The sequence below is a fragment of the Caretta caretta genome, chromosome 7, assembly GCF_965140235.1.
Source record: "Caretta caretta isolate rCarCar2 chromosome 7, rCarCar1.hap1, whole genome shotgun sequence".
Lineage (NCBI taxonomy): Eukaryota > Metazoa > Chordata > Testudines > Cheloniidae > Caretta > Caretta caretta.
The window spans coordinates 33,906,412-33,927,609 of record NC_134212.1 but is presented as its reverse complement, the minus strand read 5'-3'; the positions used below and the strand labels follow the sequence as shown (position 1 = coordinate 33,927,609).

Genomic DNA, 21,198 nt, shown 5'->3' with positions numbered 1-21,198 from the left:
TCCCTCCGAGCTAGTGGCCAGGAGCAGCTAATGGGAGTTTTGCGAGGGAGTTCTCCAGGGGACGCAGGAGCGACTACGTGACCTTCGGGTAAGCGTGTTTGTGTTTGTGGTGTGTTCCCTGCTTGACTGACGTATATAGTGTGGTCTGTTTGTTTGGGGCATCCGTGTGCTGACCTGAGTCTAGTGGCCTGCTAGGCAAGGCTGAGAGCTTCTTAATGAGGCTTTGATCCCTTAACCCCTTTAGCATCTATCAACTCTTAACTAGGGGGCGGGGCTACTCAGGGAGAACAGGGTTTAAAAATACTGCTCCTAACTGACCGGAGGAGCTAGTGGACAGGAGCAGCTAACAGGAGTTTTGTGAGGGAGTTCTCCAGGTGACAGAGGAGTGACTATGTGACCCTTGGGGTGAGTTTGTTGTCTGTCGTGTGTGGGGGGGGTGCTTGCTGCTTGACTGACATACATAGCTGTGACAGGATCCCCAGGGTGCAACCTGGGACTGTGGGAGCACTATGCCCCCTTTTCTAACTAGCCTGGGTTGTCTCTCACAATGCCTTACTGGTGGCAAGCAGCAAACCCCTCCAGGTGCTGTTACTACTCAGTACAACCACATGTGGAGCCCCGCACCCAGCTATACTGCATGAATGTTCCCAGAGACACTCATGAATAACACAGAGAAAGGCACCAGCCAGATCCCCCCAGCTCCCAGCACTATACCTCAGGAATATACCATCTTGCACTGCTCAAGACCCTTGAGCAATGCAAGTTTATTACTTGGTTCACCACTTCATCAATGGACATGGCCCAGCCTTTGTGACCTGAGCAGATTTATCAAGCACTTCAGGCAAACTCGCTGGTAAAGATAAACAGTAAAACATCCTCATGATTACAAAAGATAGATTGTAAGTGATAGGCAAAAAGTCAGAGTAGTTACCAAAAGAAAATAAAAGATAAGCAAACAGTCTAAACTCTCAACCTATAGACTGGGTGACATCTAGATTAAGCAGTTTTTCTCACTCCACTGGATACTGCAGGTTGGTCACAGTCTTTCATACGCAGGCTTTTCCTCTTAACCTCAGGACAATCTCTTCAGCTCCAGCTTTCTCGTTGCCTTAGCGTAGGTAGGGGAGAAGAGAAAGTGGCCACATGCTTCGTCCTATGTTGTGTTTTATACCCTTGGTCCCTGTGCTTGGAGAACACAAGTCCTGGCATGTCTGGAGGGCATTGCTGAGTCACCAGGCAAGGTAGAGCAATTCCCCTGGTGTGGCATGGTGCCAATGAGTCTTTGCATTGTAGCTTCCTTGCTGGACAATGGCTATTGATGATTGTTTGATACCCACCATGATGTTGGTTAGCTCCTTTGTTCTTGTCTCTGGGGTTCTAATATCTGGGCAATTCCCCAGCATATTTTAGCGACAACCAGATAACAGGTGTCAGAGTAGCAGCCGTGTTAATCTGTATTTGCAAAAAGAAAAGGAGTACTTGTGGCACCTTAGAGACTAACAAATTTATCTGAGCATAAGCTTTCGTGAGCTACAGCTCACTTCATCGGATTTGTTAGCCTCTAAGGTGCCACCAGTACTCCTTTTCTTTTTGCGAACCAGATAACGCAATCTCATAATTTCATATGCACTAATGATATACTTATTTAGATAGAACAATGGCTTTCAGCAGATCATAACCTTTCCCCAGTACCTCATCTGGCATGCTTTAGATGAAATATCACAATTATATATACATGATGAATATAGGGGTTACAGGGCACTCCCCCCGAGATATTGTGACATTCTATAGTGTGCTCTGTCTGGTTGGGGCACCGTGTGCTGAGTCTAGGAACCTGCTAGGCAAGGCTGAGAGCTTCTTAACCAGGCTTGGACCCCCAAGCCCTTTAGCGCTCATCACCCCTTAACGAGGGGGCGGGGCTACTCAGGGAGAACAGGGCTTTAAAAAACCAGTTCCTGAGCAACCAGAGGAGCTAGTGAACAGAAGCAGCTCATAGGGGAGTTTTGTTGGGGGGGGAGATGCACTTAATTAACGTTTTTTAAACTTAAGGCAATAAACAGCCCTGATAAAAACAACAATAAAGGAAACAGCTGCAGGAGTAAAAAGAGAATGCAGGCAGAAGTCCAGCCACAGAGTAGGGGCTGTCCAGTTTATTGCACTGAATGCAGCACGTATGATTATCTGCTCAATGGGTGGGTGGCGTATGTGTGCATTCAGTGCAAGGAGCTCCTGGCCCTCAAAAGAGACCGTGTATGGGCTTTGGAGGCCAGAGTGGCTGACCTGGAGGAGGTAAGGGAGACAGAGAGGTACATAGATGAGACATTCCGGGACACAGTAGAATGCTGTCACCCCCAGTCTGACAGCCCCTGTGCTGTTGAGGCGGATGAAAGTCTCAGGGAAGGAGAACATCCAACTGGAGCAGAGGGAAATGATCCCATAGTTGGGACCCTCCTCCCAGATGATGTCATGGTATCCTGTCATACTGAGGATATGATGTCATGCCGAGGATACCCCTCTGGGGGAGGGAACTCCAGTTATTAGGAAGAGACAGGAAATAGTAATGGGGGATTCGATCACTCGAAACATAGCTGGGTTTGCGATGACCGGGAGAACTGCATGGTGACTTGCCTGCCTGGTGCAAAGGTTGCAGGTCTCTCGAGACATCTAGATAAACGTATGTGTAGTGCTGGGGAGGAGCCGGTGGCTGTGGTACATGTAGGTCCCAATGACATAGGGAAGGATGGGAGAGAGGCCCTGGAGGCTAAATGTAGGCTGCCAGGTAAGAGATTGAAGTCCAGGACCTCCAAGGTAGCATTCTCTGAATGCTTCCAGTTCCGTGCGCAGGGCCAGTCAGACAGGCAGAACTGCAGAGTCTCAATGCGTGGCTGAAACAATAGTGTAGGGAGGAGGGGTTTAGATTTATTAGGAACTGGAAAGCCTTTTGGGAAAGGAGGAGCCTATACAGGAAGGATGGGCTCCACTTAAACCAGAATGGAACAGGATGGCTGGCATGTCAAATTAAAAAAGGTCGTAGAGCAGTTTTTAAACTAAGGGCTAGGGGAAAGCGGACAGGTGCAGAGGAGCATGTAGTTCGGACAGAGACATCCCTTAGGGCAGTTTTTCTCAACCAGGGCTACGTGTACTCCTGGGGGTATGCCGAGGTCTTCCAGGGTTTACATCGACTTGTCTAGATATTTGCCTAGTTTCACAGCAGGTTACATAAAAAGCACTAACAAAGTCAGTACAAACTAAAATTTCCTACAGATAATGACTTGTTCTTACTCCTCTCCTGACCAGGATGGTGATCGTGACTGTGAAATGCTCGGGGAGATTAAAGAGGCTATAAAAATAAAAACCTCAGTAATAATGGGGGGATTTCAACTATCCGCATATTGACTGGGTACATGTCATCTCAGGATGGGATGCAGAGAGAAATTTTCTTAACACCGTAAATGACTACTTCTTGGAGCAGCTAGTCCTGGAACCCCTAAGAGGAGAGGTAATTCTTGATTTACTCCTAAGTGGAACACAGGATCTGGACTGCTTCAAAAAACAGTGACTATAACATAAAATTTAACATCCCCGGGGGGGAGAGGGGGAAAAACCACAGCAGCCCACCACGGTGGCATTTAATTTCAGAAAGGGGAACTACACAAAGGAAGTTAATTAAACAGAAATTAGAAGGTACAGTGCCAAAAGTGAAATCCCTACAAGCTGCATGGAAACTTTTTAAAGACCCCCTATAGAGGCTAAATTTAAACGTATATCCCAGATTAAAAAACACAGTAAGGGAACCAAAAAATTGCCATTGTGGCTAAATAACAAAGTAAAAGAAGCAGTTAGAGGCAAAAAGGCATCCTTTTAAAAAGTGGAAGTTAAAGCCTATTGAGGAAAATAGAAACTCTGGCAAGTGAAGTGTAAAAATATAATTAGGAAGGCCAAAAAAGAATTTGAAGAACAGTTAGCCAAAGACTCAAAAAGTAACAGCAAAAGAAATGTTTTTAAGTACATCAGAAGCGGGAAGCCTGCTAAACGACGAGTGGGGCTACTGGACAATCGAGATGCTAAAGGAGCACTCAAGAATGATAAGGCCATTGCGGAGAAACTAAATGAATTCTTTGCATCAGTCTTCATGGCTGAGGATATGAGGGAGGTTCCCAAATCTGAGCCATTCTTTTTAGGTGACAAATCGGAGGAAGTGTCCCAGATTGAGGTGTCATTGGAGGAGGTTTTGGAACAAATTGATAAACAGCAATAAGTCACCAGAACCAGATGGTATTGACCCAAGAGTTCTGAAGGAACTCAGATGTGACATTGCAGAACTGCTGACTGTGGGATGTAACCTATCACTTAAATCAGCTTCTGTACTAGATGACCGGAGGATGGCTCATGTGATGCCAATTTTCAGAAAAGGCTCCAGAGGCGATCCTGGCAATTACAGGCCAGCAAGCCTAACTTCAGTACCAAACAAATTGTGAAGAACAGAATTATCAGGACACCTGGATGAACACGATTTGTAAAGGGAAATCATGCCTCACCAATCTACTAGAATTCTTTGAGGGGCTCATCAAGCATGTGGACAAGGGTGATCCACTGGATATAGTGTACTGTGGAAGTATAACATTGTATAAGTATAACGTTGTATAAGGGGACATGCTGGATACATTGTATGTGAGAGGGCATGCCAAAACATGTTACAAAGTATCTGAGGGAGCACACGTAGGGACAGTTAGCTTTTGAATGGAGAAGCAATTAAGATAGAGCCAGCCCGTCTAAGAAGCAGGCATCAGACTGGAAGGTGTGAAGGGCAATTAGTTAAGTTAACTGGAAGCTGTTAAAGGAGATTGTTAAGGGTGGCAGGTAATTGAAGATACGTGACTGGTCTCAGGGATCTCGAAGGGTGGTGACTAAAATCTTTTTCTTCTTTTGTCTGTAACTTCTCTGTAACTTGTTCTCCAAAAAACTGTATAAATTAAAAGACACAAGCCCCACTCGGGGGGCTCACTTCTAAATGTATTAGCAGAGCAGCTTTGCTAATAAAACAGAGTGGTCTGATAAATTGTGAGTCTGAGTCAAACTTTGACAGTACTTAGATTTTCAGAAAGCCTTTGACAAGGTCCCTCATCAAAGGCTCTGAAGCAAAGTAAGCTGTCATGGGATAGGAGGGAAGGTCTTCTCATGGATCAGTAACTGGTTAAAAGATAGGAAACAAAGGGTAGGAACAAATGGTCAGTTTTCAGGATGAAGAGAGGTAAATAGTGGTGTCCCCCAGGGGTCTGTACTGGGACCAGTATTGGTCAACATATTCATAAATGATCTGGAAAAAGGGGTAAACAATGAGGCGGCAAAATTTGCAGATGATACAAAACTACTCAAGATAGTTAAGTCCAAAGCAGACTGCAAAGAGTCACAAAGGGTTTCTCTCAAAACTGGGTAACAAAATTGCAGATGAAATTCTATATTGATAAATGCAAAGTAATGCACATTGGAAAACATAATCCCAGCTACATATACAAAATCGTGGAGTCTAAATTAGCTGTTTCCTGGAATCACTGAGAGCTGGGCTATGTAATAGAGCCTCAGAACTCAATCTTTATATTGTGGCTGAAGACACTATTGGCTGTGAGAGATGCTGTCCTGGAGGAGCAGTACTAACTTCTGACTGCAAACCATGAGTGGAGGACAGCAGGAGGAAAAGGAGGGAAGTGGTGTGCTAAAGGAATATTTGTTCATAGGACTGTCAGATCTGCAGGTGGGGAAACTGAGGCAAAGAACATTGACCAGCGTACTGTGGAAGTGGGGATTTTGCTTAGTATTCATTCACCATGCAGTTGATTTATTGTTTCCTACATTAATGCTGTTCCTTTTCTCTCCTAAGTTTTCTTTGTTTCATACACAGTTACTGAGGACTTGCGAGAGAAGATTTGCCTGTTAAGGGTGCCTAAGGAGGGGGATTTAGTTTTCCCCAGGCTTCTTGGTGGCCAGTGTGTTTGCTAATTTCACGCGGAACCTCTAGATATTTCAACCAGGTCCTTGCTGCTATTGACAACACCTGGCAGAAGGGGGCCCTTAGTAATTGGTCTCTATGGAACGATCACAGGACTTCAAGGGAGTACGTATGACTGTTTTCTATCATTTAATTAAAACTAGAGCTTTCATTTGGGCCTAATTCTGTTAAATAGATTGAATAGTTATATAGTTAATTTTCCTTCTGCCACCAAAGCTCTCATTAAAGCCATGGGGAGCCTGAAATGCAAAAGTATCATGGGCCTGAATGCCCTGTGACTTCAAAGTTAGTTTTATGCTGAGGGGCTCTCATGGGCAAAAACTCAAAATTGCGGTCAAGTCGAGTTATTTGTCTGGTTTTCTGTTTCTAGACAGAACAGTAGAAAATGGTGACTATTTGCAGGACCAATTTGATGTAATTTATTTTTAAATTGCGACTTTGGCTTTTTTACAGAAATAGCAGCAAACTGCTCTTCTGCTAACTCTTGTCAAAGGTTCTAGTTTTGCTTGGTCAGGTTAGTTCAGTTCAGTGGTGACTGTGCGGTTTTGTCCTGGTGTAACTCCAGTGTCCAATTTAATGCATTTGTCCAGTTGATTCTTTTCTGGAGTGTACATTGTCCCAGACTCTTAAACAAGCAGTTTTTAATAGTGAAATGCAGCCTGGAAATAATGTCCAGATACACCTTGAACTTGAACTTGGAGTTGCTTGAAATACCTGCTGGCTTGGAACCTTTGAGCTTGCAGTCGCTTGATAATACCAATGGAACTGATGAACAGTGTGGAAGGGGAGAGCTCAGGAAATGTTCCTGTCTGCCCAACCATCAGTGCCACTATCCAAAGTATTACTTCCAAAGTACCTGCAGCTTTACGATCCCAGCTGTGGGCTCTGCACCATTGTGCCCAGAGGCCCTGTTCCCTCCCTGCCTGGATGGTTATTCTCTGGCTGCATTAATTGGGTTCCAGTAGGGTGTGGAGCTCTGTGGGGCAGTGACCGCAGTTGCCCCAGACAGGGCAGAGCCCAGGTGGCGGTGCTGGCCCAAGGAAGAGGAAACCCTCCTGCATGGTGGAGAAAGAAGCCAGGATGTTCTGAGCCCCTTGGCTGAAGGCTGGACAGTGCAGGACAGGATGCTGCATGGCAGCGGAGGGAGACTGGACTCTGGGTGAGAGATAGTATGGGGGAAAATAAACAGTGAATGGGGGCCTCTTGTCCTATGCAAGGATCTCTTACGTTGACCCTAGGGAGAGGTCTCTTCCCCCATCCCATAGATGGATTCTCACCCACCCCAGTCCCACTATTCCTGTGCACTTGCCGATGCCCTTGCTCAGAATCCTCTAGGACAGTATAGGTGGGCCTGAAGCATCCATGCTTTCCCCTAGAGAGGGATTCTCAGCCCTCCCCAGTCCCTACACACGAGTACCTGTAGAGTCCCCCTGCTTCCCCGCAGAGGGAGGGTGGGGTCCTTAGTTTTTCCGAGCTAAAGGATCACCCTGCATAGAGCCCCCTGGTGCCCACCAATATCCCCTGCGCAGCCCCCGAAACAGGGGTCTCTAGAGTCCCTTTGCTGCCACCGGCTGGCCACCTGGCGGGAGACGCGCACGCGCAGTAAGTTCCCACAGCCCCTTCACAGGCGCGACCCCGGCGATACCCGGCGGCATCCCCTCCCCCTTGTCGAGCCAGAGGCATGCTGAGCGCCTATTGGTCCGGGCGGCGGAGGGGCGGAGCAGAACACACCAGTCGCGAACGCGGCCGTGCGTTTAGAAGCAGGGTGAGGCGGGTGCGAGTGGGCCTCCTGCGGGGCTCGCTACGGAGCGAGGGGAGAGGCGCGCTGGGAGGGGTCAGACCAATTGATGCGCTCCCCGGGGTACCCCCCTGTGAGCTCCCCCCCGCCAGGTGGCTGAGCCCGGGCTACCCGCCCTCTGAGCCCGCCCCCCCTCCGCGCCAGGTGGCTGAGCCCGGGCTACCCGCCCTCTGAGCCCGCCCCCCCTCCGCGCCAGGTGGCTGAGCCCGGGCTACCCGCCCTCTGAGCCCCCTCCCCCCCCCCCGGCCAGATGGCTGAGCCCGGGCTACCCGCCCTCTGAGCCCCCCCGGCCAGGTGACTGAGCCCGGGCTACCCGCCCTCTGAGCCCCCTCCCCCCCTCCGCGCCAGGTGGCTGAGCCCGGGCTACCCGCCCTCTGACCCCGCCCCCCCTCCGCGCCAGGTGGCTGAGCCCGGGCTACCCGCCCTCTGAGCCCCCTCCCCCCGGCCAGGGGGGGGCGAGCATGTGGCCGAGCGGTGCCAGCAAACCCTGGCAGAAATCTGTGGGGGGGGGCACCTGACCGTAACTCGTCCCCCATCGCCTCTGCTGGCATCGCTCGGGGAGGTGGATGAAGGGCAGCGGCGGGAGAGCCGCCCCTGCCGCCCCGCTGAGTGGCCAGGCTGAAGTGCTGCCGCGGGGCAGCTGCAGCGGCTCCGTGTCGAGATCGGGGAGGCCGGACCTGACTCCGGTGTGACTTGAGGGGCTCAGAATTCGCTCTGTTTTCCTTCCGATGTGAAGGCGAATAAGGAACGAAACCCTGTTACCTGATCACAGCTCCTGGGTTGTCTGTAATCCTGGGACTGCCATAAGGAATCCAGGTAAACCGCAATCGGTCGAGGTACTTATCCGGCCCCCGCCGCCGCAGTCTCTGTGCACCTCGTGATTCTATCCCTGCACTGCTTGTGAGGTCGGGAAGTGTTGTTCTTCCTTGATAGGGGCCCTGGGAAATTAAATGACGAGCCCAGGGTCACCTAGGGAACTTGGCCCAGATTCTTAAAGGTATTTAGGCACTTAACTCGCATTGAAATCAGTGGGAGTTAAGCATCTAAACACCTTTGAGGTCCGATCTGGGCCTCTGTGGTTGAGTTAGGAATAGAACCAATGACTTCCCAGGCTCAGTTCAGTACCCTACCTACTAGACCTTCCTTTTCTCCCACTTGAAATGAAGCCAGCAGTTACACCGGGCCTCCCCGGGGCTAACTTTTATACATGTGCATGTTTTTTCAGTCGCACATGGATCATGGGTGTGATTTAAATCCACAGCCAAGACCTGTTCTGCTTAACTACAGGCATAAACTACCCAAGGATACAGGTCCCAGTTCCTCCTTGTATTGGTGGTGTCCTGGAAATGAGCTGATCTGTCCCTGCTACCTCTACTTTATGGCTGTTGTGGCCTCCCAAGAGCTGGTGGGGAAAGGGGAGGCGCCTGGGGTATTATTTAAGTTGGGATTCTCCCTATGGGGATGAGGTAATTCAGTCTCTGGCAGCAGGGGAGTAGCGGCAGGAGCTCTGAAAGACGACGATCCTGGTGAGTGCCCACAGAGATGTGTGGAAAGGGGACTATTCTGGCTGTAGTTGGTGGGACGTGTCTATTGTTTGTTAAGCTCCTGTGTCTGTCTCATTTATGGCTAATTTTAGCCCTTCCCTTTGGGTGATTTAGGTTTCCTTTGGGGGGGGGAGGGGCGGACAGAGAGAAGTGAGCCAAGAATAAATAGTTAGTGCCAACAGTGTATTTCGCATTGGCAAAAGTAAACAAGAGTAGGGCCAGGTGCACGCTACAGACTTACATCGGCATAACTGCGTTGCTCAGGGATGTGAAAAATCCGCTGCAGCCATGGCACCAACAGGCGCGCAGCGTAGCTGCTGTTTGTCTGCAGGAGAGAGCTCTCCCGCAGACCCAGCAATTCCACCCCCAAGGAGCAGCAGCAGCAGCTCCTGCACACACCCCGCTGTTCACACGGGCGCTTTTCATAGGTAAACTTCTGTTTTTCCTGAGCGTTGGTGGGTTTTTTTTTGTTTTTGTTTTGTTAACACCCCAGAAAGACAAGTTCCAGAGTAGACAAAGCCTCGGAGTTTCACTGCTTGCTAAGTACAAGGTGGAATAGATTGTTTAGCGTAGCTAGCGCATTTCAAGGGCCCCTTCAAGGTGAAGTGGCCTGTTAACACTCCTGGTCACAGGAAAGAAAGTAAAGGGGCGGAGGAGAAAGCAGTTGGGGGAGGCTGTTAGTGGTTTACAGATTGTAGTAAATAAACCATCAACCCAGTATCTTTGTTCGGTCCAGGATTTTTAGTGTCTAGCAAAGTTATGAATTTCAACTCCCAGGCCCGTCTTTTTGAAAATGTTGTGCAGGTTTCCTTTGAGGATGAGGGCTGATAGATCACATACAAGAGTGATTGTTCTGTGAGAAGTGCTCACCCACAGATGATGTGGTGGTCTTGTCCTTTCATTTTCCTGTTCATTTGTGAGCATAGTGATTCTCTGGTTTCACCCACATAGTTGTTGTTGGGGCATTTAGTGCACTGGATGAGGTAAACCACATGTTGTGATTGGAATTGACATGTGTAGGACCCATGGATCTTGAAAGGTGTGTTGTGGAGTGTGTTGATCATTGTAGCAGTGGAGATGTGTCTGCAGGTTTTGCGTCTGGTGCTGCTGTGAGTTGGTGTGTCCTGGTCTGTGGGGAGCTTGCTTCTGATGATGAGCTTGGAGAGATTAGGGGTTGTTTTGAAGGCCAGAAGTGGGGGTCCAGGAAAGATTTCTTTCAGGATGGGGTTTCTATCAAGTATGGGTTTTAGTTGTTTGTTACCCCATATGGGTTGCAGTGTAGGGTGTAGTAGGTGACCACTAGGGGTGTGCGGTCGGTGGGGGTTTTATTTCTGTATTGAAGCACGTTTCCTTGGTGTATCTGGGTGGCCCATTCCATGATGCGATGTACTTCTGTGGTGGGGTGTCCCCCTTTGGCGAAGGCGGTTTTGCGTGTGTTAAGGTGCCTGTCCCGGACTGTCTCCTCAGAGCATATTCTGTGGTATCTGAGTGCCTGCCAGTAGACAACAGATTGCTTGGTGTGTTTTGGGGTGATTTCCGGATCTGTGAAGATAGGTGTGGTGGTCCGTGGGTTTCCTCTCTGTAGTTGTCTGTAGGGTTCCAAGCATTGGCAAACACTGTCCTCTGTGTGTACTTGCTTGTCCAAAGGGGAGTGGGTGGGGTGGCACCAGTGGGTTTCGGAGTTCAGAGAGAAAAGGAGTACTTGTGGCACCTTAGAGACTAACCAATTTATTTGAGCATGAGCTTTCGTGAGTGAGCTGTAGCTCACGAAAGCTCATGCTCAAATAAATTGGTTAGTCTCTGTCAAGGTTCCTCCCCCACTCTGAACTCTAGGGTACAGATGTGGGGACCTGCATGAAAAACCTCCTAAGCCTATCTTTACCAGCTTAGGTCAAAACTTCCCCAAGGTACAAAATATTACACCCGTTATCCTTGGAATGGCCGCTACCACCACCAAACAATTACTGGTTACTGGGGAAGAGCTGTTTGGACGCGTCTGTCCCCCCAAAATACTTCCCAAAACCTTGCACCCCACTTCCTGGACAAGGTTTGGTAAAAAGCCTCACCAATTTGCCTAGGTGACTACAGACCCAGACCCTTGGATCTTAAGAACAATGAACAATCCTCCCAACACTTGCACCCCCCCTTTCCTGGGAAATGTTGGATAAAAAGCCTCACCAATTTGCATAGGTGACCACAGACCCAAACCCTTGGATCTGAGAACAATGAAAAAGCATTCAGTGTTTTACAAGAAGACTTTTAATAAAAATAGCAGTAAATAGAAATAAAGAAATCCCCCCTGTAAAATCAGGATGGTAGATATCTTACAGGGTAATTAGATTCAAAAACATAGAGAACCCCTCTAGGCAAAACCTTAAGTTACAAAAAAGATACACAGACAGAAATAGTTATTCTATTCAGCACAATTCTTTTCTCAGCCATTTAAAGAAATCATAATCTAACACATACCTAGCTAGATTACTTACTAAAAGTTCTAAGACTCCATTCCTGTTCTGTCTCTGGCAAGAGCAGCACACGGACAGACCCTTTGTTCCTCTCCCTCCTCCCAGCTTTTGAAAGTATCTTGTCTCCTCATTGGTCATTTTGGTCAGGTGCCAGCGAGGTTACCTTTAGCTTCTTAACCCTTTACAGGTGAGAGGAGCTTTCCCCTGGCCAGGAGGGATTTCAAAGGGGTTTACCCTTCCCTTTATTTTTATGACAGTCTCTAAGGTGCCACAAGTACTCCTTTTCTTTTTGCGAATACAGACTAACACGGCTGTTACTCTGAAAGGAGTTCAGAGAATATCCCGTGTGTGGGGCTCTTGGCTCCTTGCAGGATCAAGGCCTTTGAGTGTATTTGTAATGTAAGGAGAGCGTTCTTGTTGGTCAGAGGGACATTTCTGCAGGTTATCAAATGGAACACACTTCTGTGTAGACCTGAGTAATGGGGTTGGGGGGAGGGGGAGAAACTTACCTGTGGGCAACTTATTCCACCGTTGCCCATTCTGGGGCTTCTCCCACCTTTCTGTCGACAGCTGGTACTGGCCACAGTTGGAGACAGGGCTAGTGGAATTGCAGGGAACTCCTTTGTATTGTTTTTGTGTAAAGTCAAAGAAGCAGCTTGGAGGAAAGGGACCTGAGAGCCCTCTGTGGCTATTCGGCTGCAGAGAAGCCAGTGGACTGACTGGTTTCGCTTCTCAGAAGTTATTAGCAGGTAGCAAGGAATGTTTGAAAGCCACTCAACTGCATGCAAAGCTCAATAAAGACTCTTCTAGTTGTTCTCTGAACCTAAGTGGGAGCGGGACCACATGTTTGGGTTTCAGAGGGGTTGTTCTGTTTAGGGGACAACTGAACTATTTTGTTCTTAGGTAAAAGATCAGTGACTGGTGGGTGCCGGTGCCCTGCGTAACTATACAGGAAGATCACCACAGCATTCCCTCCCATCCCCCCCAAGTGCAGAAGGTGTTACTCACCTAATTTTTCTAACCTGGAAAAGTCTGATATCTAGTTTTATGTCCCCCTGCCCCGCTCAAAGGAGCCCGGGGAACAGACTAAGGTCTGTGGAGCAAAGGCTGCTTCTCAAGCTATGTCTGTGCTGTGCCTGACACAATGGATCCGTAACCTCAACTGGGTTCCCAGGTGCTACTGTCCTATTAATATTAATACTACTACTAATAAAGACTCCAACCCCGTAACTCTGCTCGCCTACCTCTTTCCTGCCTGTAGTCTTTGTTGTAGAACTTGAATCCTTGGTGCCACGGAGCTCCTTGGCCCCCACTGACTCTGGGAGGGGAAGATGCAGAAATCTAAAATTAACATATGCGCTTGGAACAATGCTGGTCTTTCAGACTCTGCAAGTGTGAGAATACTTCCCTTATCAATAGTGCTTTTCAACCAGTCATCTGGTATCAGTCCGGCTCCGTGAGATGGAACAGGATCTAGCTCCTGTCTTTGGTACTTAGTGGATCCCCATTACAATAGTATTTGAGCCCCTCGCAATCTGCAGGACTTGGCTGTTGTTCCCTCTTTACAGGTGGGGAACTGAGGCACAGGGAAGCTAAGCGACTTACCGAAGGTAACAAAGGGAGTCTGTGGTGGAGCAGGGAATTGCACCCAGATCTCCTAAATCACAGGTTGGTGCCCCACCGCAGCTCTGCATCTTACAAAGAGAGACACCACACCCTAAGCCAACACACAGCTCAATTTTTTTTTTTCTCTTTTTCTCTCCTCCCCCGCCCCCCGTTCCTCACTGGTAGTTTCCCGGAGGGGACGTACGCCGTTCCTGGAGGTACCGCAGTACCAGGTTGATGTGTGGCGTGGATGAAGCAAGCTCCTATTCCGTCTCCCTGGCAGAGCAGAGCTCAGTACATCCAGAAAGGTGCATATTTTGCACAATGCCATGTGTTCCAGTTGTTTGTTCCTATCTCCTGAATCTACCACCCTGTGACTTTCTGTGGCGCATGCAGGAGAAGATCCCCATAACAGAAAAGAGAAGTCAGGTTCCGTTTCCACTGCCTTATCGTGTGATGTGCTGGAGAGCTGCTTATCCCTGTTCCTGCGCGGCATGCGCTCTGAATATAAATCTGTCTCTGGGGAAATTAGAATCCAAAGAGCTTCTGAGGGGCAGGTCTGCTGTAGCTTTGTGAAGAAGAGACCGAGACTGTTAAGACTCTGGGGGTTCCCAGTTTGATATTTAAGTATTGAAAATGTGCCATTTATTGGGGAGGGGCTGTCATCTCAAAGGTTCCTTTGCCTTTCCCTCCCTTCCTTTCGCTGCCTCTCAGACTAGGTAAAGCTGCAACAATAGATTCCTACAGTTTAAGGGCAGCAGGGACAATGGGATCATTTGATCTGACCGCCTGTGTAACGCAGGCCATAGAATTTCATCCATTTTCCCCTGTACGGAGCCAAGTAACGTGTTGGACTATGTTGGCATGCAGGCCTGATGGCTGGAGAGAGGGAGAATACAACACTGCCCTCAGCAGTTTCTTCCAGTGGGGCACCAGTGAACATGCCAAAGCTATCAACTCCGTCACTTGGGAGCCCTGCAGCTTTAGGTGCTTGTCTGCATGGGAATAGTTCCTGCCATGGCCATAGCAGAATAGCTTTGGAAGCGGAGTAGTCATTTTTGGGAATAAAGTTGTTTTTATTTGGAACGGTGTCCCCCTGTCCGGGGGTTATACTGGAAGAGCTACAGCGCAGTGCTTACTCTGCTTCTAGGAGGCCAGTCAATTCCCCCATGTAGACAAGCCTTTAGACTGCAGGTTTTGTGAGTCCCAACCGCCAGCTCTGCTCAGTCTCCAGAGCTCACTTCATTTTGGCAGCTTTCTCTTTCTCTCTCTCCCTCCCCCTCCCCCCCCCCGCGTTGGGGCGATGGAGCTCTGGCGCCACCTGCTGGTCCTGATTTCAAAGCTGGAGGGGGAAACAACTCTCGAGCCCCTGAGCCCTGGTCTACGGTTCCAGCGTATGTTGCTATAAAATGCATTGCCTGAGCGACGCGTTATATCGACCTAGCCCCCCGTGTAGACTGGTTTCTACTAGGGAGAGCGCTACCGCCTCTCTGGGAGGGGAAGCACCTATGCTGACGGGAGAAGCTTTTTCAGTGGCACAGGTAGCCGCTCCACTAAATGCTTCAGGGGCCCAGCTGCAGCGCTGTAAGTGTGAGCACCTGCCTGGGATAAATCAATTGCCACAAACCAGCCTTTCCCAGAAGAAACAACGAGGAGTCCTTGTGGCACCTTAGAGACGAAAACATTTATTTGGGCTCACTTCATCAGATGCAAGGAGTGAAAAATACAGTAGGCAGGTATAAATATACAGCCCATGAAAGATGGGGGGTTAGGGCTAAGGAGGCCAATTCCCAACAGTTGACAAGCAGGTGTGAATATCAACAGAGGGGAAATTACTTCTTGTAGTGACCCAGCCCCTCCCAGTCTTTATTCAGGCCTAATTTGATGATGTCAAGTTTGCAAATTACTTCCGGCGCTGCAGTTTCTCGTTGACTCCTCTTTGTTTTGCTGATACAGACTCACAGGGCTACCCCTCTGAAACCTTTCACAGAAGAGTAACACTGAGCCCTTCACAGGTGTAAAGCACCTCACAAACACTGCATAACCCTACACTCCTCCGAGAGGAGGTAAATAGTTTAATCTTCGCTCTGCAGAGCAATTTGAAAGGGGCAGCCACCTGAAGTGTCCTGTCCCAAGCCACATCGTAGGAACCAGAAGTTAAATATGAGTGTTTTGAACGTCTGTTACAGAGGATGGGGCCCCTGGGTGCAGTACCACACCTACTGCCTTCACTTGAGCTTACAAACCGAAACACATAGACCGTCTGTTGGGTGGGGAGAAGAATAGGACCTGTCTATATAATCATAATGCAATTTTTTTTTATATATAATATTGAAGGTCACATGTATAGAAAGAAGTGTCTCCCTGATAAACCCTTATTCATGCCTCCTCCTGTTGAAAGTACTCACTGCGCAAAGTAGAGTCCCAGCTTTTTAAATAATTCTCTAGTAACACCTCACTTCTCTGGACTCACAAAACTAGAACAGAAATTTTGATAAATAAGCCAAGAGACTGAATGCTTGAGAATAAAACTGTTGTAAAGACCGGATAGAAGGGTAGAGTTCAACTGGGTCTGTTTTTTAACCACAATAGTCTCCCCAGGGGGGAGGTGCACCGTTCCTGGAGGTACTGCAATACCAGGTCGATGCGTGGAGTGGATGGAGCAAGCTCCTATTCCATCTCCCTATTTCAAAAATCCATTTAATATATAGTCCTCAGATAGAGGACGTATCAGATATTAAACTGATAAGAACAGATACTACACTTGATCTTAGCCAAAAGGCCGAGAAGCGATACTTTTATCGTTCAACAATTATGCAGCCCTCCCATTCCTACAGCTCTCTACGTGACGGTGACAGAGGCCACTGAGCGCCACTAACGCCATAGTAATTCTTTGACCACTTCAAATCTAATCCTACTTCCTTTGCCTTAGCGCTCCCTTTTTACCAGTCAAAGCAAACCGCCTCCTGCCTGACAATTCAGCTTCAAAACGAATAAATTCCTCCAGCTTGTTAGCTGTCGCCTTGTCACTCGTTTCTCTGCCTGAAAGATACTCTCTATTTGCATGAAGCCGGCCCCTTCGCTGCAACGTGCTGACGACATCGGGTTGCTAACCCTATCGTTGCAAGTTTAGACTGGGTGCCCTGCTTGCGCCCCCTGCAGCACACGTGACTCAAGCAATTTTTTTTTTTACATTCATGGTTGATGCAGCAAGCCCCGAAATGCCAGAACTGTCAACTGCCAAGCCTAGATGTCCTGGGGCTCAGCCCTGGGAAGCCCTGGCACGAATTAAGCCCTGATATTTACCCTGCTCAAGTGTCTGAGCCTGTACACCCGACCCCAACAAGTCTGTAGTCCCAGCACAGAAGAGAGACAATTTAGCGAAAGAGAGGTTTGTGTCTTGGTGTAAAGGGCACAAGGCAGGATGGGAGGCGCTGCAAGATTATTGCTCTTCGCTCCGCACAGCTGAGGGATGATGGTCATTCTGCAGATAACAGGCAGGCTATTACTGAGGGAGGGTCAGACCGGATCTGTAGGTAAGCCCTCTGTGTCTTTTTGTTCTGTGTTGGAACCATGGGGGCCTCCTCCCTCACTGGGGCTCCCAGGCACTCAAGGAATAAATAAATAAGCAAAACCAGTATTTTAGTACTCCACATAAAAGTAATTGCAACAGAGTTTGGGTTGCATTTCACTGAGGCTACGTCAGTAAAACGTTTGTTGGTCAGGCGTGTGAAAAAAACACCGACCCCCCGACATACGTTTCCCAGACAGAAGCACCGGTGTGGCCAGCGCGGGGGCGGTGGGAGACGCGCGCCCGCCTGCACAGCTAGTGCCGCTCAGTGGAAAGGTCTCGGGGGCACTCGAATCAGGTTGTCATTGTCTTAACCTGCCTCCGCACTTTGCAAACACGGTCGTGTCTGACACGGTGTCACATTAGCTGACGTGCGCAAGAAAGAGAACTTTGGTTTTGTTGCCTGGAAAAAAAATCAAGTCGGCAGCTGATTACCCCACATGCGCAGATGCACCAGGTTAAAAAGCCCTAACCCAAGACAAGCTTGTGGACCGCGTCAACTTTAGGGCGCCAGCCCAATAAACCCACGTGCGGGCAGCGGGCTGAGCGGCGGGCGGCCGGGACCCGGCAGGCAGGAGCCTGCCCTTAAAACTCCTGCCCGCCCCGGCCCGCTCTTTTCCGCCCCCCACCCTGAGCACCAAATGGAAGCTCCTGTACCCCCCCACACACATTCCCACTTGCACCCCTCGCACCAAATGGGAGCTGCCCAGGTAAGCACTCCACACCCAAACCTCCTGCCCCAACCCTGAGCCCCCTCCCTCATTCTAGCTCCTGGCCAGACCCTTCACCCCCAGCCCTGCCTGTGCTCAGTGCACTCCCACCCTCAGCTCAGTGCAGAGAGAGAGAGGAACAGAATGGGCTAGAACCAGGGAGAAGGTAGGTACCCACTCTGTGTGGGCAGGGCCGGGAGCCCAGACCGGAAGCGGGCTGAGCGGGGCTGACACCTGGGATCCTGGCTGGCAGGAGCCGGCGGACGGAACTCCAGACCGCAGTCCAGCTTGGACTTGCGTGTTTTTGCTTTATTTTGCTTGGTGACTTACTTTGTTCTGTCTGTTATTACTTCATAAGCTCACTTCATCGGATGCATACTGTGGAAAGTTTAGAAGATCTTATTATATACACACAAAGCATGAAAAAATACCTCCTCCCACCCCGCTCTCCTGCTGGTAATAGCTTATCTAAAGTGATCACTCTCCTTACAATGTGTATGATAATCAAGTTGGGCCATTTCCAGCACAAAGAGTAATGGTCTCAAGTTGCAGTGGGGGAGGTTTAGGTTGGATATTTGGAAAAAAATTTTCACTAGGAGGGTGGTGAAACACTGGAATGCGTTGCCTAGGGAGGTGGTGGAATCTCCTTCCTTAGAAGTTTTTAAGGTCAGGCTTGACAAAGCCCTGGCTGGGATGATTTAATTGGGGATGGGTCCTGCTTTTGAGCAGGGGGTTGGACTAGATGACCTACTGAGGTCCCTTCCAACCCTGATATTCTATGATTCTATGATTCAGCCACCAGGTTAGCCGTGACATTATCGGGGATAGTGTTCTTGACGGCTTGTAGTCCATCTTTGTGTGGAATGTTGGTGTAGAGGGCTTCTACATCCATAGTGGCCAGGATGGTGTTATCAGGAAGATCACCGATGGATTGTAGTTTCCTCAGGAAGTCAGTGGTGTCTCGAAGGTAGCTGGGAGTGCTGGTAGCGTAGGGCCTGAGGAGGGAGTCTACATAGCCAGACAATCCTGCTGTCAGGGTGCCAATGCCTGAGATGATGGGGCGCCCAGGATTTCCAGGTTTATGGATCTTGGGTAGTAGATAGAATATCCCAGGTCAGGGTTCCAAGGGTGTGTCTGTGCGGATTTGATCTTGTGCTTTTTCAGGGAGTTTCTTGAGCAAATGCTGTAGTTGCTTTTGGTAACTCTCAGTGAAATCAGAGGGTAAGGGCTTTTAGAAAGTGATGTCAGCCTTTTTGATTATGATGTCAGAGTTGTTTCTGAGGCTGTGGATGGCATTGTGTTCCGCACGGCTGAGGTTATGGGGCAAGTGATGCTGCTTTTCCACAATTTCAGCCCGTGCACGTTGGCAGAAGCACTCTATGTAGAAGTCCAGTCTGCTGTTTCGACCTTCAGGAGGAGTCCACCTAGAATCCTTCTTTTTGTAGTGCTGGTAGGGAGGTCTGTGTGGATTAGTATGTTGTTCAGAGGTATGTTGGAAATATTCCTTGAGTTGGAGACGTCGAAAATAGGATTCCAGGTCACCACAGAACTGTATCATGTTCGTGGGGGTGGAGGGGCAGAAGGAGAGGCCCCGAGATAGGACAGCTGCTTCTGCTGGGATGAGAGTATAGTTGGATAGGTTAACAATATTGCTGGGTGGGTTGAGGGAACCATTGCTGTAGCCCCTTGTGGCATGTAGTAGTTTAGAAAGTTTAGTGTCCTTTTTCTTTTGTAGAGAAGCAAAGTGTGTGTTGTAAATGGCTTGTCTAGTTTTAGTAAAGTCCAGCCACGAGGAAGTTTGTGTGGAAGGTTGTTTTTTTATGAGAGTATCCATTTTTGAGAGCTCATTCTTAATCTTTCCCTGTTTGCTGTAGAGGATGTTGATCACATGATTCCGCAGTTTCTTAGAGAGCGTGTGGCACAAGCTGTCAGCATAGTCTGTGTGGTATGTAGATTGTAATGGATTTTTTACCTTCAGTCCTTTTGGTACGATGTCCATCTGTTTGCATTTGGAAAGGAAGATGATGTCTGTCTGTATCTGTACAAGTTTTTTCAGGCAGTTGATAGATTTCCACTCCATACGGCTAACTGCAGTGCCTTGCGTAATGACAGCTTACCTGTCATTATAGTGTTATTTTGACTAATAAAATATGCAGAATTTTAAAATATGTGTGCAGACAACGAGAACATATTTATACACACCCTCCTTATATTTATATTATAAATACACTCAAGGGCCTTGATCCTGCAAGGTGCCAAAAGCCCCACCCACCTGATATTCTCTGAACTCCAAAACCCACTGATGCCACCCCACCCACTCCCCTTTGGACAAGCAAGTACACGCATAGGACAGTGTTTGCCAATGCTTGGCACTTGGTACTGGGGTACTGCTGTGCCCACTTAATTCTCAATTTGTGCTGTCTGTCACTAGCAAAGCATTGTGAGAATCAGCAAACCCCACACCCAGCTGTATTGCTCTGAATGCTCCCAGAGGCACTCACAAATCACATAGATAAAAGCACCAGCCAATTCCTCCCAGCTTTACAGTCTAGAGCTGTACCATCTTGCCCTGGTCAGAAGCCTGACCAGAGTATGTTTATTACCAGCCCACCCTTCCCTCAATGTGGAGAAGACATGCACTACTAGCCTTTGTAACCTGAGCTGAGATTTCCCAAGCACTTCAAGCAAAACACACTGTTTTAGGTCAACTATAAAACAGGTTGATAAACTACAGAAAGATAGATTTTAAGTGATTACAAGTGGTAGGCATAAAAGGTCAGAGATAGTTACCAAAGAAAATAAAAGATAAGCACACAACCTTATTACACTAGGCAGTATTTAGATCAAGCAATTTTCTCACCCCAATGACTGTTACAGTTCTTAATACACAAATTTCTCTCTTTAACCTGGGACCAGTCTCCTCAGTTGAAGTCTTCTGTCTTTCTGGCGTTTTTGTTGCTTCTAATGTAGATGGGGAAAGAGAAAGGCAAAAGCATGATGCCACTGTCCCTATTTTATATCCTCGGTCCATGTGCTTAGATGGCACTTGCGCAGACATGTCCTGGTGGGCTTTGTTGAGTCACAGAGTTGAGCAATTCCCCTAGTGTGATCTTGTGCAACTGAGTCATAGAGTTGAGCGGTTCCCATTGTGTGGTGCTTGCACAATTGTCATTGAATTGTCAACCTCTTGATTACTCCTCCCCTGTTGATTAATGGCCGTTTAACACCCTCCTGGGAGTGGTTCATCACCTAGCAGGAGAGACTCCCAAACGTATTTCAGGAGAGACTCCCAAACTCCCAAACGTATTTCAGTAACAACCCTACAGCTAAATCCCATAACTTCATACACACTAATGATGTACATATTTGGACAGAACAACGGGTATCAGCAGATTGTGACCTTTCATATGATATCTTACATGGCATGCTTCTTATGAAATATCACAATCACGCATGAATGATGAATATGGGGGTCAGAGGGTGCTATTTTGAGGTACA

The 21,198-nt window shown here is 48.4% G+C and overlaps 1 long non-coding RNA gene and 1 other non-coding gene across 2 annotated transcripts; one reads left to right on the top strand and one right to left on the bottom strand.

Moving 5' to 3' along the window:
• The first annotated feature begins 8,146 nt into the window (after positions 1-8,146).
• On the top strand, positions 8,147-15,972 carry LOC125639998 (uncharacterized). The gene is made up of 3 exons (XR_007357667.2): positions 8,147-8,621; positions 13,383-13,482; positions 13,606-15,972. It is a non-coding gene; the product is annotated as an uncharacterized LOC125639998 (long non-coding RNA).
• A 50-nt stretch (positions 15,973-16,022) lies between these two features.
• Positions 16,023-16,213, bottom strand: LOC142072915 (U2 spliceosomal RNA). The gene has a single exon (XR_012669522.1). It is a non-coding gene; the product is annotated as a U2 spliceosomal RNA (small nuclear RNA).
• Between the last annotated feature and the right edge of the window lie 4,985 nt (positions 16,214-21,198).